General features: G+C 38.6%; 1 protein-coding gene and 1 non-coding gene across 7 annotated transcripts in view; both read left to right on the forward strand.

Moving 5' to 3' along the window:
* Positions 1–15,605, forward strand: part of NFIB (nuclear factor I B) — a 229,066-nt gene that overhangs the window by 64,165 nt on the left and 149,296 nt on the right. The gene's annotated exons all lie outside the window — the stretch shown is intronic.
* On the forward strand, positions 12,451–12,560 carry LOC115803851 (U6 spliceosomal RNA). Its single transcript, XR_004024646.1, has one exon. It is a non-coding gene; the product is annotated as a U6 spliceosomal RNA (small nuclear RNA).

The following is a 15,605-nucleotide window of genomic DNA, read 5'->3' on the forward strand; positions in this document are numbered from 1 at the left end:
CAGGGTGCCTGTATGGTCGGGTTCTGGTGAGAGCTCCCTGCCTGGCTTGTAGGTGGCCGCCTTCTTGCTGTGTCCTCGTGTGTCAGAGGTTGAGAGCTAGCTCTCTAGGGTCTCCTCTTAAAAGAGCACTAATACTGTCATATCAGGGCCCCACCCGTATGATGCCATTTAACCTTAATTACCTCCATAAAGGCCCTGTCTTGATATATAGCCACATCAGAGTTTAGGGCTTTAACATATGAATTTGGGGGAGACCCAGTTCAGTCCACGGCAGTAGGATATTAGTGCTTTTATATGAACCACACATCTGCATTGCTATGTCCCTCTAACCCTTTACATCTGTTAACGGCACTGAATAAGAGGGCTTGGTATGGGATATTTCCCTTTTATTTTATTTTATTTTTTTTTTTTGGCCGCACCATGCAGGGCCCCCCTACAGTGGAAGCATGGAGTCTTAACCACTGGACTGCCAGGGAGGTCCCTAGGGTATTTCCTGATACTTATTTATTAATTTTGGGCAAAGTGATTTTCAATTACTCATTGAAGTTCCCAGTTAGAGCAACAGATTTTAGAAAATGATGTGACAAACATGTGGGTATTCACTCTACAAATCCAGATGTGAGATGTATAGAAATAGAGGTATTAACAAAGCGTCTGAAAACTCAGAGGAAGAAATAATCCAGGGTCAGCTGGGCAGGGAAGGCTTCAGAAAAGTGAATCTTGGTATCACAGGATAAATGGGATTTCACAAGATATAGGGCAGAGAGGCCTATCTGATGGCTGGGACACAGTCCTATATGATAGAACTTGCTGTACCCAAGGAAGGGGGTATGGAGACCAGTGGAAGCTGTCTCCCAGCTAACTGAATCAGAATTTGGAGTCCCTCAGTCACCTGCCCATCTGGATTTTATTCTAGAGTGGAAAGCCCTGGAAGGCCTTATGGAAAAGGGGAAGTATCATAGTTAGACCTGGGCCTTGGCCAGGCACAGTTTTAAAATATACAGGTTGATTTGGAGGCTAGAGAGCCTAAAGTTGGAGGTCTAGCACATGCTGTTCCTGCCACGTAGAATGCCTTTCCTTCTCTTTGTGTACCCACCAAACTCCCATTCACCCTCAAAACATTGTTCTGGAGCAGTGTCCACGCTAAAGGTGTTCTTGACCTGTCCAAATAGAATAGTCTCTCCCTCTTATGCCCTCCTTCTATAGTTTACGTGGGTCTATTATTGCTTGTATAACATCATAGTATAATTATGTGTTTAGAAATCTCTCCCACTACTTGACACAAAGAACCTTGACAGAAGGGCTTGTATGTTTTTTTTTTTCCTTTTTGTTTTGTTCTGTTCTATTTTGCATTCAAAGTGGACAGTACTTGGCACATCGTTGGTGCTCTGTTCATATTTGTTGAACACAACAACCAAGCTGCACTAGGGCTACTGTGAAAATCAGGAGAGAAGCAAGGACATGGAAAGGGCTGCATTGGTAGGACTAGAAAGGGGGGACACGCTATGGGTATAGGAAGAGGAATTGGGGATGACTCTGAGGTTTCTAACTTGGTCATCTTGGTAAATGTCAGTTCCCTCAACAGAGACAAGGAGCATGAAAGATGCAAAATTTGGAGATGAGAGAATGAGTTTGGTTTTTTGGTTACTTAGGAACATTCCAAGTGGTGATGTCTGGTAGACAAATGAAAATACAGCTTTGTTGTTATCTCAGACCTTTGAAGCCAAGGGTTTGATTGCCACTGCAGAGGGTGAGAAAGTGGGCCAAGGATGTAGCTTTGGGGAATGCTGACTTTTAAGGAAATGGTAGAAGCACTGGGATTAACAAAGGAGAATGGAAGTAGAAGTCCCAGAAGTAGGAGGAGAATCAGGACAGCTCAATGTCATAGAATCAAAGAGATGAGAGAAGGGGCACATGTTAGACCTGTCTCGCCAGTGAGTTTTATCATGAATTCTTTAATAGTAAGAAGAACAATAGTAGCAAGAATAATAATAACAGTACTTACTGTTTTCTCAGTGCTTGCTATGTTCCAGGTATTTTGCTAAATGCTTTTCCTGCATCTCATTTAATTCAGACCTTAAGCCTGTTATCCTTAAGCAGACTTGCAAATTCAAACTGAGAGGTTGGATAATTTATCCAAGGCCGAACAGCTGAGCATTGGACCTGGGCATGCTTTGCGAACTTACAAATACTGCAGAGCATACTAAGCAGTTATTTGATTTTACTTTTTGGAGAGAGGAATTCTGCGGGATAGTATAGAGATTAAGGTTTTTGCAAAACTTAACTGTATATGGAATCTAAGAAAAAAAAGGTCATGAAGAACCTAGGGGCAAGACGGGAATAAAGACACAACTTACTAGAGAATGGACCTGAGGATATGGGGAGGGGGAAGGGGAAGCTGTGACAAAGTGTGAGAGTGGTATGGACATATATACACTACCAAACGTAAAATAGATAGCTAGTGGGAAGCAGCCGCATGGCACAGGGAGATCAGCTGGGTGCTTTGTGACCACCTAGGGAGGGTGGGAGGGAGGGAGACGCAAGAGGGAAGAGATATGGGAACATATGTATATGTATAACTGATTCACTTTGTTATAAAGCAGAAACTAACACACCATTGTAAAGGAATTATACTCCAATAAAGATGTTAAAAAAAAACAAAAACAAACAAAGAAACAAACTTAACTGTAGTCATCCCCGTTAACTCAAAAGACATGTAATTCTTTCTCTCTTACTTGGGTGAGAGGATAAGTGGATGATTTACATTTTTTTGAACTTCTATCATTTAAATCAGCTGATTGAAAATATATCCATCCAAATGCACTAGTATATGGTATATATATATACATATATATATATGTATACACACACACATACACATATATGTCCACACACACGTACATATTTTGAAGTATAGTTGATTTACAATGTTGTGTTACTTTCAGGTGTACAATGAAGTGATGCAGTTATACATATGTGGTATATATTTTAACTTTGTTTTCTGTTGTAAGGTCATTTAAAAATAACCCTTTTCTACCATTTCCCGTACAACCTGACTTTTTATATAGTAAAGGGCATTGCTTAATTGGAAAGAGAAACCTGGATATTTTTAGCAGTTATGTGGTTTAGTGATTTCATGTAGCATTGTATGCTTAAGGCACGTACACAATAGTAATTCCTGAAAATATTGGCTCATAATTGCTGCACTCTTATTGATGTATTTTCATATATAATTCAGGAAAGAAAAATTATTGCATGTGATAGATTAGTATTACCACATAAAAGTACTGATTTAGTGCATTGCTGGTTCTCAAGAGATATCTATACAGTAATTTCTAAGAAACCAGACAGTTTAATTTTGCTATTGGTGTCAGGTTAAAGCATTGGTGTATGTTTGCAGCTGTAGCTGTGGCTTCATCTGGTCCTTGTGCAGGACACCTTTGAGCAGCAAGGATTCTGTTCTGGGCTCACCCAGACAATTACTCTCACCCGAGCCTTAGCACTTGTGGTTTCCTGGCCTTTGAGTGGGTGAGTATCCAGCTTTCAGGCCATCTGAGGTGAGGTTGAGATTTCTCAGAAAGAACTGTTAGAAGGAGTATGGTAAGGGAAATGAAGGACAATACGATACCATATAAAGAAATGGATGAATACAAGTTTGTTCATTTGTTTGACTTTTGAACCTTAATTAGGTGAATCTAACCATAGATTGATTTTCTGGCTGCACTTGAAGACTCATTTATGTCCAGTTTATCTTCCCTCAAAAAAAAAAAAAAGCAACAAAAGGAAAGCCTACCCTTAATCTAGATCCTGGAAGGGGTCAGGAATTGGGGTAGAGAAGGAAGGTCAAGACAGCTGTGATTGCTGTTTTTTATCCACCTGGTGGCTTCTCTTTCTGAGTTACATTTGTTTTGGAGTCACATGGCAGATTCTGCACGTTCAAGCACCTTATAATGCAGAATATGATCTTTTTTAAAAAGGTAAGGTAAATCGTTTCTACTGCTCTTTCCAATCGTTGGCTATCCTCACTCTGTTAGAAGTCAGAAAACCTCTTGGAATTTTCATCACGTGATTGGTTTTCATAGTTTCTGTGTCTATAGAGAGAGAAAGAATGAGATTTAAGTTTTTAAACTGTAGACTTGATGACTAAAATATTCGCAAACTTGGTTAAATCCGTGATCTCTTTATGTAAGTACTGGATTTCTTTCAAGGTGCTGTCTTCTTACCAACATACTGTGCAAATAACTGCAGTTTAATATAGAGATAACTTGATGTGGTTAGATTTGGTAAACCCTCTTATCTTTCCAACATGCATCGTTTATTTAAAATGCATAGGCATATGTTCAGAGCAAAGTTATTTTCAGTGCATATATATTCATTAGCCTGTGTGTGAGAGAACATTTCAAATAACAACCATCTTGATATTTGGTTTTCTTTCAAAACTTTCTTCCCTCTCCACCTTGGTTTAATTGAACCCTAGGCCTGAACTCGTGAACGCATTCCCATGGAGCCAGGGTACATTCGAACGTCTCGGACTGATACAAAATTGCTTTGTTGATCATATACCCATGCATGATAAGATATGCATAAGAAGAAATCTGGTACAGAAGTATAAATAATACTTATCTTTAAGCCAGCATCTGTCATCTACTTCAGCAGACAGTACTTGCTTTCTTCCTAGCACAAAAAGGGCTGAAAGATTTATGGAGCAGCTTTGTTTGTGCTCCATGATGCTTAATCAATTTTTATTAAATTCTAAATTAAAACTTGGCTTTCACTACATCTCTGACGTATAGCACAAGGGGAGAGATCATGGTGCCCTGAAAAGGTTAGGCATGGGTGATCTGAATCCTCGATCTATTTCTTCCTGCAGGACTTTTCTTAATAACTTTTCTAAGTCTGACCAAATCCTTGTAGGCTTGAGTAGGAAAAGATAAATACAACACAAACTTTAGACTCTTAAGACTTCTAGAGAGAGGGGGGATTTGGAGTTTGTTTTTAATACTCTCATGCATGTTCTAATATCTGAGAAAAGATCACATAAATTATTTCAATGTGCAGGTAATGTGCTTACTTTGCATTTAGAATGGTTTGATAAGTGGAGACTCACTAGTTATGCTTACTGGGAATTCTTAAAGTTTTTGGTAATCGAGGCTTAACATGTTAAGCATCTGATGGGGACCTGGGCTTTGCAGCCTTTTTTGGCCTAGTTTACCTTGTAAGTTCTACATTTGCAATTTTCTGGTCTTTTCATACAGATGCTTTTTGTTGAATATCAGCATATGGTAGGAGGCCCACTCAGAGAAGCCAGTTTATAAATGACCATCTTATTATCTCTGTAACCTTATGTATATAGGAAACCTAGATTCATGAGTCAAATTGAATTTTTCTTTTTCAGGTGAAAGTCAAAAAAATTATACCTGTGATTGGTTTTCTTAGATTCTGTATCTGTAAGGAGAGGAAGAATGAGATTTAATTAAAAATATAGTTTTCTGTTAAATACTGATATTTCTGGTTGTGAATTTGCTTTTTCTTACATCTGGTATATACCAGACTAACCTGTACATATTATTCCTTTGGAAACATATTTGTGAGCCCTGATCCAAAAGTAGTTTATGTATCTACATTTCAAAGTATAAAGTTTCTTGAAGAGAAGGGGGTAGGGGTGGACAACCATGAAATTTGTTAATTATTGTTTATTTTCTAGGAAATAGGGCAAGCTGTAAACTTAAGATCAGAATATCTGTGTTTTTGAATTATTTAATATGCTAGGAGAACAGTGAATTAAAGAAAAATTTGGAAGCCAGTCCTACCATGCCCAAAGAATATTAATAATTCATGCAGCTCTTCCTCTCCCATCACTTATCTTTTCATTGCCACATTTGTACTTTTGTCTTATACATTGCCATGTTTTTCGTTATAAATGCCAAGTGTAGATGTAGATGCCCATATTGACATATTCTGTTTATCTACTTACTACCTAAGTCTTGACATTTCCCTAGCCTTGGTATTGCCTGGTATGCCATGCATATATAGCTAGGGTTGCAGTCTTTGATGATCTGGAATTATTCAAAAGCTCTGCCTGGAATGGTTAAATGGAAGGTTACTTCTGAATACATTTGCTCCTCACTTGCCTAAAATATATTTGGTGCCTGAGTGTATTCTTACCATATGCCTTCTTTCTCAGCTGCTGTGATTCAGAAAGACCCTTTGGAATTACTGTGAGAGTAGGGAAGAAACCCTGGATTACCAAAAATTAAGACAGCCCAGCTCAACTTGATATGCAAATTAGCTTTGAGGATGCAGTGTAGTTGTTTCTGGCTTCCTAACCTTAGAACTGCATCTTACACAGTCACTTGCCAGTGCTACCACATTGTGATACTTAGAGCCTGTATAGCTAGAGAGGTTGTCTGCTTTCTGTGTTTCTGTGGAGTAATTTTGAGTAGATGAACTGAGGCGTGGGAGAGATTGCCAAATGAGGTAGTGATGATGGCTAAAGAGACTTGGACTTAGGGAGTGCTTTCTGGCAGAAGTTCAGCTCAGACAGTATCGTGTTTTTGACCATGGTACTTTAGACACTCTGCCAAGTGTTTGTAACGAGATAGGGCTGTTACTATACTTTGCTTTTAACTTTACTTTTGCATACAGTACGCCATTCTTGTTTTATAAACTGTGTCGCATACTTTTTGTACCTCTATAAACAAGTGAAGCTGTTGAGTTTTTGGATAAAGTTTGAAGCAGTCTTGTGTTGCTTCCTCTTTGCTTTATGCTCCAAGTTGAGAGCTGAATAGTGAGATCTTTTTTCACACCATTTATAATGCGATGCACATTTTGAAGGCAATTTAAATTCTTTTGGCTCCCCAGCCATATGCTTCAAAATGGAAGCATTATACATGTATGGATAGGGGAGTAGGTAGGAAATTGGAGTGTAAAGATATATGGCTGGGTATGTAGTAGGGTAATACTATCCAGAGAGAGAGAGAGAGAGAGAGAAGGGAGGGGGGGCATGTTTCACTCTCTAGGAATTTTTCCAAACTTTAGGCCCAATTTTGCTGAAGCAAATAATATTACACAAGAAGTTTAAAATGTTTCCACAGGCTATACAAGAACCTTTATCCATGTAATTTATATGTCTAATGAGATTTTGGAACTTTACCGGTGTATTATTTGAGAAATTGGCAATATAGTCAAGAGGAATGAACTTTAAGGTATAATTTTTAATGGAAGGACAAAAACTAATATAAGCTAAAACTATAGTCCTGTTTCATGATTACATTTTTCCTTTTTTTCTTTTTTTGGGGGGATTTTATTTTTCTCCATTCTCACCTTTGCCCCTCAATTTTTCTCAGTTTATTTCCACATTGGAAAAGTGAAGTGTAATATTCTCCTTAACACAGAAACCCTTTCACTCTGTCTCTCTGGAGACTCTTTTTATTGTTTTCATAATCCATTCTGCCTGAGTAGAAAACACCAGATTTCTCCAATGTTATGAAAATAATTTTTACTTTGCTTAGATGGAAATATCCTGTTTCTGAACTTTCTCGGTATAATCATGTAAGTTTCTTGTGGTTACGTCACATTGATCACAAGGATATTGTTATAAATTAATTTGGCTGATCTGTGGATTGATATGCTTATAATATATTTATGTTAGACCAGGGGCCCCTTTCTCATTCTCATTTAAACCTTGCTTCCTCATCTTATTTTCTTTCCCTTTTCCATCATAGATCATAAGTGACTTCTAATATTAGATCAGATACAGTACATAGTTCCTTCTATAACTTTCATCAGAAATGGGAGTGCTGTGTCAATCCAGGTGTTACTATAATATACCTTTTCCTGAAGAAAATAGCCTGTAGGTTAAGTATACCTCTGAAGCTTTTTTTATTTAGAATAATATTCCTAAAATACACACACACACACACACACACACACACACTGTTTTCTCCTTTGCTTACTTTACACTTACAATTTATATATTGTTTTCTTTGCGACTGTTCTATAAAAAATAGTTTTCAAAGTTAAATTACTGTTCTAACATTTTGAAAGTAAAATACCACAAATCTTTTGGGTTAAATCATGGGGAATCATTTTGTTCTTTACAACAGATTTCTTAATTTTCATTTCTTAGATCCCTATGTCACGGGATACATTATTGGCCACTTTTATAGAATACAAATTTCTTTTAAACTTCATGGTCTAACATAACAGCCTTTAAATAATTACCATGTGGTGTACTTTCACCATCAGTTGACTTTATGTTGTTTAGGAAACACATGGGAGAGCTGGGAATTAGGAAACAAAAGAGAGAGAGAAAGAAAAAAACAAGAAGGACCTGAATTTCGGTCATTCATTCATTTATTTTTGAGAAGGGGTGGAAAAGCCCACAGATTCGTATCTCAGTAGGGTGAAGTTGTGTTACTGTTTATCTGTACCTTTTTCCCCCTGTGGCAAGAGACGTGAAGAATAGACACTCACTCCCAAAGACACCAAGTTCCAAAGCACTGACTCATGAGCCCACAATGAAATCCTAGGATGCAGCCATTTCCTACCTTTGTTTGGAAATGAACTGATTTGGACCAGGCGGATGTAAGCCCTCAGCTGCAGAGCTTTACAGAAGGAAATGCTTTGGGTCTCTCTTAGGTACTGGATGCTGTTGAGCCACTTCTTTGTATTTGATGGGATCAGCCAGCGTGAAAATGTTTCCTAGCATGTAAAAAATTCAGACCGGGGCCATTCTGTGTGTTTGTGCTTATATAGTCTCCACCTGATGGCAGAGAGAAGCATCCCCCTCCTTTTCACGCAGTGCATTTTAATTACGAGTTTATGTATCAAACTCATCACCCTGGTTCTTTCTTTCTAGCTTAGTCTCACTTGTTTGCAGTCTCCCCATCTCATGGTGACTTCCTGGGGCTGTAAGCCCTGGCCCCTGCCTCCCTCTCCTGCCCAGGTCACACTCCCCCTGCTCTCTTAGCATCCGCAGCGCTGGCCTTCTCGCCACTCCTCCAGCACTTTGCTCTCCCTGTTCTTGCTGCTGGGTAAGCCTTTCTCCCCAGATCATTGCAGGGCTTGTCCCCTCACCTCATTCAGAGGTATGCTCAGAGAGGCCTTCTCCCACCACTCCATCCATTGCTCCCTCCTCCGAGCCTCTTTTCCCTTACTCTGCTTGACTGTTCACCCTATAGCTCCCTGGCATATTTTATATTCACCTGTTTCCTGGTTTACTGCTTCTCACCCCCACCAGCTGTTAGCCTCATGTGGGTTGGAACTTCGATCATTTAGCACTCTTTTGCCTGGGCCTAGAACATAATAGAACATAGGTATAGTACCTAGCACAATGCAGAACCTGGCAGGTTCACAATAATGCCTGTTGAATAAACAACGTAGACCTGATAGAGATGGCGCTTACCTCTTCTACTGGGCCGTTTGACAAGTTATATAGCTTCTGGGTGCCTTGGCTTTCCCATTGGATGAGTGGCGACAACATTTTGCATACCTCAGAGGCATCATGGGAAGTTGAAGAATGGTAAGTGAGCTTTAATCATGAGGAATAAAAGATCAAACATGAATTTTCTTTTATGAAACGGAGCTCTGAAATAATGAAAAGGGTCTGTGCCCGATGGGCAGGGATATATCTTAGATACTCAGGATTTTCCGTGTATGTGCTGTTCCTGGACACTTTTTCGGTGATATTGCTTGTAATGAGCCTCTGAGGATAGACGAGGAGAGAGCTAAGGATAAGCTTAAGGATAAACTTAAATTTGAAGGATAATTTGGCGGCTGTAGTAAAGCAAGCGAATGAGATAAATGAAAGAAGTTGGCTCTAAAGAGAGCATTTGAAATTCTAGCTTATTGTCATATTTACCACCTTCAGTTCTCAGACCTGATAGTTTTCAGTCAGTAGCCTTTCTGGGATTTTCTGAAGTGTGATTTTACCTTGAATGTATCAGAGCTGGAAATAATTGTTTATGTTTATGCAGTTCATAATTTTGCAGTTTAGTTTGTGTGGGTTAGTGGCCCTACTGTTCAACTGGATGGCAAATCTGTGCTAGGAGGATACCATATGTACAAGTATTTTCTTAAATAATGTTGGCGTTTGCCACTGGTGTTAGGGGAAGAAGGGAAAAAAATGAGAGTAATTCTGGAAGCCCTCCAGTAAGGGGTTAGGAAAGAACTTAGGGACAAATGCTCCTACTTGGAACACAACACCAAATAGTGGTTTTTTTGTGTTGTTTTTTTTTTTTTTAAGAGAAGCCAAAATTAAACACAGTAGAGTTTACTGTTTGCTAATCAGCATGTGTTTACTTTCTCTTCCAAAACTGAAGTTGCCAACCAATACATTTCCTACCCAGTGCTTGAATCTGTCCAAATAAACATGGGAAGTAGTAAAACAATGACACCACATGAAAAATATATCCTCATTCATTAAATAGAATCCAAAAAATTCTCTGGAATTTAATTCTAGCGATGAAGTGAGAATTGTTTGGTCTACTAAGAGAGGATAGTGACTTCCTGCCTCGGTTAATCCAGCCGAGAAGAATGCGTTTTTAAGTTTCCATACAACTCTACATACATTGGCCTAAACCTGGAGAAACATAAATGGACTATTTCATGTAAACCCCTCACCCACATTCCCAGAGGATGAGGGCATTTTGGGTATAACATAGTTTTATGATAATTACGAGCATAAGCAGCTTGTAGAATTCAAATAATCAATTTTAATTTCTGTCTCCAACACTAACGATTGCTGACAAGGAAGTTCTCAAGATGAAATTATGGAGTCTTCCTCTGGAGACTGCAAACATAAGGAAAAAGAGAAGTTGTAAAGAGATGGTTTTATTTTGTGGTCAGTCAGTTTTGGAAAATAAATTCAAAAGCAGTGGCTACAATCAACAGTACAGAGAACCTTACATTCATAAGGATACCACTTTACTTTAGCTGTTAGTGAGCAGTTCCATGTAGAATTGTTACCTATAATGTATATGTATATCTTTGTGAAGAAGCTTTGTTATAGGGATGCAAGATGGAGGTAGAGTGATTACTACGGTATTACTTTTATGGTTTAAATTTGCGTTTAAAAAATACCCAGTGTAGTCTTCATACTAGAGGCCAGACACCCACGGAGCTGACTCCTGTCTTCTATCAAAACCTGCTTTGGGGAAATTAGTCATTTACTCTTTAATTTGAGTTTAAATAAATGCATTGAGCTTTCAGTAGTAATTACATTGAAAACTCTATGAGTATTGTAGAGTTAAGTAGTTCAAGTTCAAGCCTTGGGGAGAAGTGGTGCAGTCTAGTAGGGACAGGCATTCTTCCTGCAGAGGTGACTGATTCTTTCTCCTTGGGCAAATAAAGCCAGCCCCTTGATCTTTACTATCAGGCAGGTCCCAGTGATGCTTCCGGTGAGCCGCAAAACAAAAGGTAGTCGGTTCTTTGAAGGTGATTTAGCACCTAATTGTTATTCAACATTATATTTTAAGTCATTCTAGCTATTGCAGCACAACAGTGCTTTTTTTTTTCATAAGAAATTAATTATCTGAACAAATTTACTTCTTGGATTTAGTTTGGTAAGTGGCATGTAACCAAATAATAGTTTTGAATAAAACTGACATCACAGCACATGAAAACCCAGAGGGGTCTTTTAGGATGAGATAGCATATGTCAAAGTCATCAACTAACAGCTGTATAAATATTGGTTGTTGCCCTTGTTATCTAATCTAATCATTTACAGATAAGGAACCTGAGGCCTTTGGCACTAAAAGAATCACCTAGGCTAGGTAAGGAGCAGTCCAGAAGAACTGAGTTCCTAAATACAGAACGCATTCTACTCCATCAGGCTGCCTCCCAAGGTTTAAATGGTATCCCGTGAACACCAGATCTTTTTTTTTTTTTAACTTTTCCAAGCTTGAATGTAAAGAAATAAAATGTAGAGACTTAGTGATTATTTCCTAAAGAACTAGTGTCAACAGCCGTTTTCAACGTTCAACACATACCTTAGTATATATCAGTCAAGCTGTATAGGAAACTTATTTGTTCTGCGTCACTTTTCATCTGACAATCATATATATTGATATGCACATAGATTTACATACCTATATACTTCCTGGTGTTAGAGAATGAATATATTGTACATGGGAGCATTCTGTGTATCCTTTAAATTGAAGAAGAAAGTGGAAAGATTTTAGAATAGTCATAGAGTTCATTCAGCCAGCCACTCAGTAGTAGTATGGATAGTGGAAATGCAAAGATGAAGAAGACTGACACAGTTCTTGGCTTTATGGAAATTAGTACCTCAAGTAACTGTAGGGTATGGATATAGGAAGACAGTCAATCAAGTTTGATGAAAGTATGGGGAAAGTTATGGTGTTGAAATATAGAATCTTACGGGGACAAAAAAGAGACAGACGCATACACCAGATCAGTAAAGGTGGCCAGAATAAAAGTTAACCAGGGGTGCTTGCTTCGGCAGCACATATACTAAAAAAATAGGAACGATACAGAGAGGATTAGCATTGCCCCTGCGCAAGGATGGCATGCAAATTCGTAAAGCATTCCACATTTTTATATGACCCAGCAATCCCACTACTGCGCGTATACCCTGAGAAAACCATAATTCAAAAAGAGTCATGTACCACAGTGTTCATTGCAGCACTGTTTACAATAGCCAGGACATGGAAGCAACCTAAGTGTCCATCGACAGGTGAATGGATAAAGAATATGTGACACATATAGACAATGGAATATTACTCAGCCATAAAAAGAGACGAAATTGAGTTATTTGTAGTGAGGTGGATGGACCTAGAGACTGTCGTACAGAGTGAAGTAAGTCAGAAAGAGAAAATCAAATACTGTATGCTAACACATATATATGGAATTAAAAAAAATGGTTCTGAAGAACCTAGGGGCAGGACAGGAATAAAGACACAGACGTAGACAATGGACTTGAGGACACGGGGAGGGGGAAGGGTAAGCTGGGATGAAGTGAGAGAGTGGCATGGACATACATACACTACCAAACGTTAAATAGATAGCTAGTGGGAAGCAGCTGCATAGCACAGGGAGATCAGCTCGGTGCTTTGTGACCACCTAGAGGGGTGGGATAGGGAGGGCGGGAGGGAGATGCGAGAGGGAAGGGATGTGGGGATATATGTATATGTATAGCTCATTCATTCTGTTATAAAGCAGAAACTAACACACCATTGTAAAGGAATTATACTCCAATAAAGATGTTAAAAAAAGAAAAAAAACAAAAGTTAACCAGGGGAAGGGCAGTGGTATTCCAGGAAGAGGAAACAGCATGTATGAAGACTCAGAGAGAGCTCAGGATTGGAAAGAAGGTCAGTAAAGGTAAAGCTTCAATAGGCAAATCTGCAAAAACATTGTTTTAGGAATTCCTCAAAAGAATCAGTCTGCCAGTCTTCCTTATAAGCTTTCATTGGAGGCTCTTACACTATACGTGAAGTTGTTTTTTCTGACATAGTATTTGTTCTTTATATTGATTTTCAAGCATCTAACATTCTCCGTAATGTCCTATTTGAGTAAAATTATCATTATCATCTATAGACATATATTTCTTAAGCTCCTACCAGTTGTGAAGGCCTGCATACTAAGACTGCCGCATCTGAACCCCGATTATAGTAAAGGATTTAAAGTTGAAAATATTAGATTGTTCTTGGTCTGTTCAGAGAGACCAAGTGTACATCCTTGAAGCTACTTTTTTCCCTACAATTCTTTGTTTCGGTGATTTCACCTCATTATTCCTATTCTAATTCCCTTGGTTCAGTTTCTTAAAAATGTATTTTGGAATATTTAAGACATACAAAAATAGAAATGTTTCAACAAACTCTTGCATGCATCACCCAGTTTAAGAAATAACATTTTGTTTAAATTTATTTGAATAAGATTTAAAATAATTAAATAAAAAATTTAAATGAATGTATGAGTAAAGAAACAAAAATTTAAAAATAGATTAATAATATCCCTGCATGCCTCTTCTCCCCAGTCTCATTCCTTCTTATCCTGCTACATCAAGCGGTAGCTTCTCTCTTACATGTTGCAGTTAATGGGTTCTTGTTCCCAGTACTTTTATTGCATGTACTTTTCTGGCACGTGCATTTTGTAATGTTTCTGATGCTGAGAACTCTAATCTCTCTGCCATCCAATCTAGAGAGTAATCCTCTGACATTTTACTGCAGGATGATTTCTCCTAGGTTTGACAGTGAGTCAGTGAGTCAAAAGACTCCAGGCTCCAGTGCTGTGTTTCCAAGGGTTACGGAAGTTCTCTAAGCATCTTTCCTTGACGTATAACATAATAAAAAAGCATTGCCCTTGACTTTTGTTTTGGTAATTATAATCAATAGATGCTTTAGATATGTAAGAAGATGTATACATTTCAGAACAATTTTCCTTTTGAGTATTGGAATGAGTGCTAATGACGAGAGTGTCCTGTGCTCATTATTTCGGATCAAAATTGATGGACTCTAATTAAACTGAAATATTTTAGCTCACAGTACTAGTTAATTCTGCCTTGTATATAGGCTCACTTTGCAATATATGCAGTTTGCAAACAGATATTAAAGAATAACAGCAAAAGAGCTGAATGCTGAACCTTTAACCTCTTTATGGTAAATTGTTAAATGTTTTTCATGAAAATTTTGGGGATCACTTTCTGAGAAATCCCTCCACATCTAGAAATTTCAGTTTCCAGTTACCCATGGAGGAATGGAAATGATTTACTTATTATTTGCATTTGGAAAGAGTATTTTAAAGCTATATTTGAGTGGATATCACAATTTCAACATGGTTTACTATCTTTAGGGTTAAACCACATGTGTATAAAGGATCTTTTGAAGAGCAGTAGTAACACAGTTAGTTTAGGAAATGCCACAACTTCAGCTTCCTGTTCTTTGCCTTGGCTTTCTTAAAAAGTGAAGACTTTCTGCTCTGTCCTGTCAAGAGCAAATGCAGAAGGAAGGAACCAGAGGCAGGCCTGCCCCCTTGACCTGTCCTCCTGGGCGTGTCGGTTTGCTAGATGAGACCTGGCAGCCCTGGGCTCTGTGTCCGGGGACCCCGCAAGTAGGTGGGGGCATTCCTGACTTCTGTGATAATAGCTCCCTGTAGGTGCAGAAGACGCCACAGCGGCCAATGAATCCATCTAAATATTTAAGTAAAGTAGGACGAATAGTTCAACTCATCTTAGGAACTTGTCAAAATTTAGGATTCTATGAATCATTTACGAGACATAGGAGTATAAGGAGTCTGTTAAATTTCTAATTTGAAAATTTCTAAGGTGATGTCCATCTTAGAAAAGAATATAATACTAAGACTTGATCCCTAGCCCTCTAAGACGTTCAATGGACCTCTGGGCTTCCTTCCTTTCACCTGCTAACCTTTGCCTTCCAGTCTTCCTTTTCTCAATTCCCATTATATGGAGTAAATGTGGTGGCTTTTATTTCTTCCTTGCCTTTCCCTGAGCGGGTAAGTGGTGCCAACAGCTGAGTGTCTTCTTCAGAGAGCATCTAGGACCACTGTGCATTTTGTGTGTTTGGTGGTGGGCAGGCCAGGCACGCACAGAGTTAAGCCCACGGCCGCCCTGTGTTAACTGAGCA

This window comes from Delphinapterus leucas, chromosome 6, assembly GCF_059928025.1.
Source record: "Delphinapterus leucas isolate spDelLeu-1000000601 "Yukka" chromosome 6, BTC_Dleu_Yukka2, whole genome shotgun sequence".
Taxonomy (NCBI): domain Eukaryota; kingdom Metazoa; phylum Chordata; class Mammalia; order Artiodactyla; family Monodontidae; genus Delphinapterus; species Delphinapterus leucas.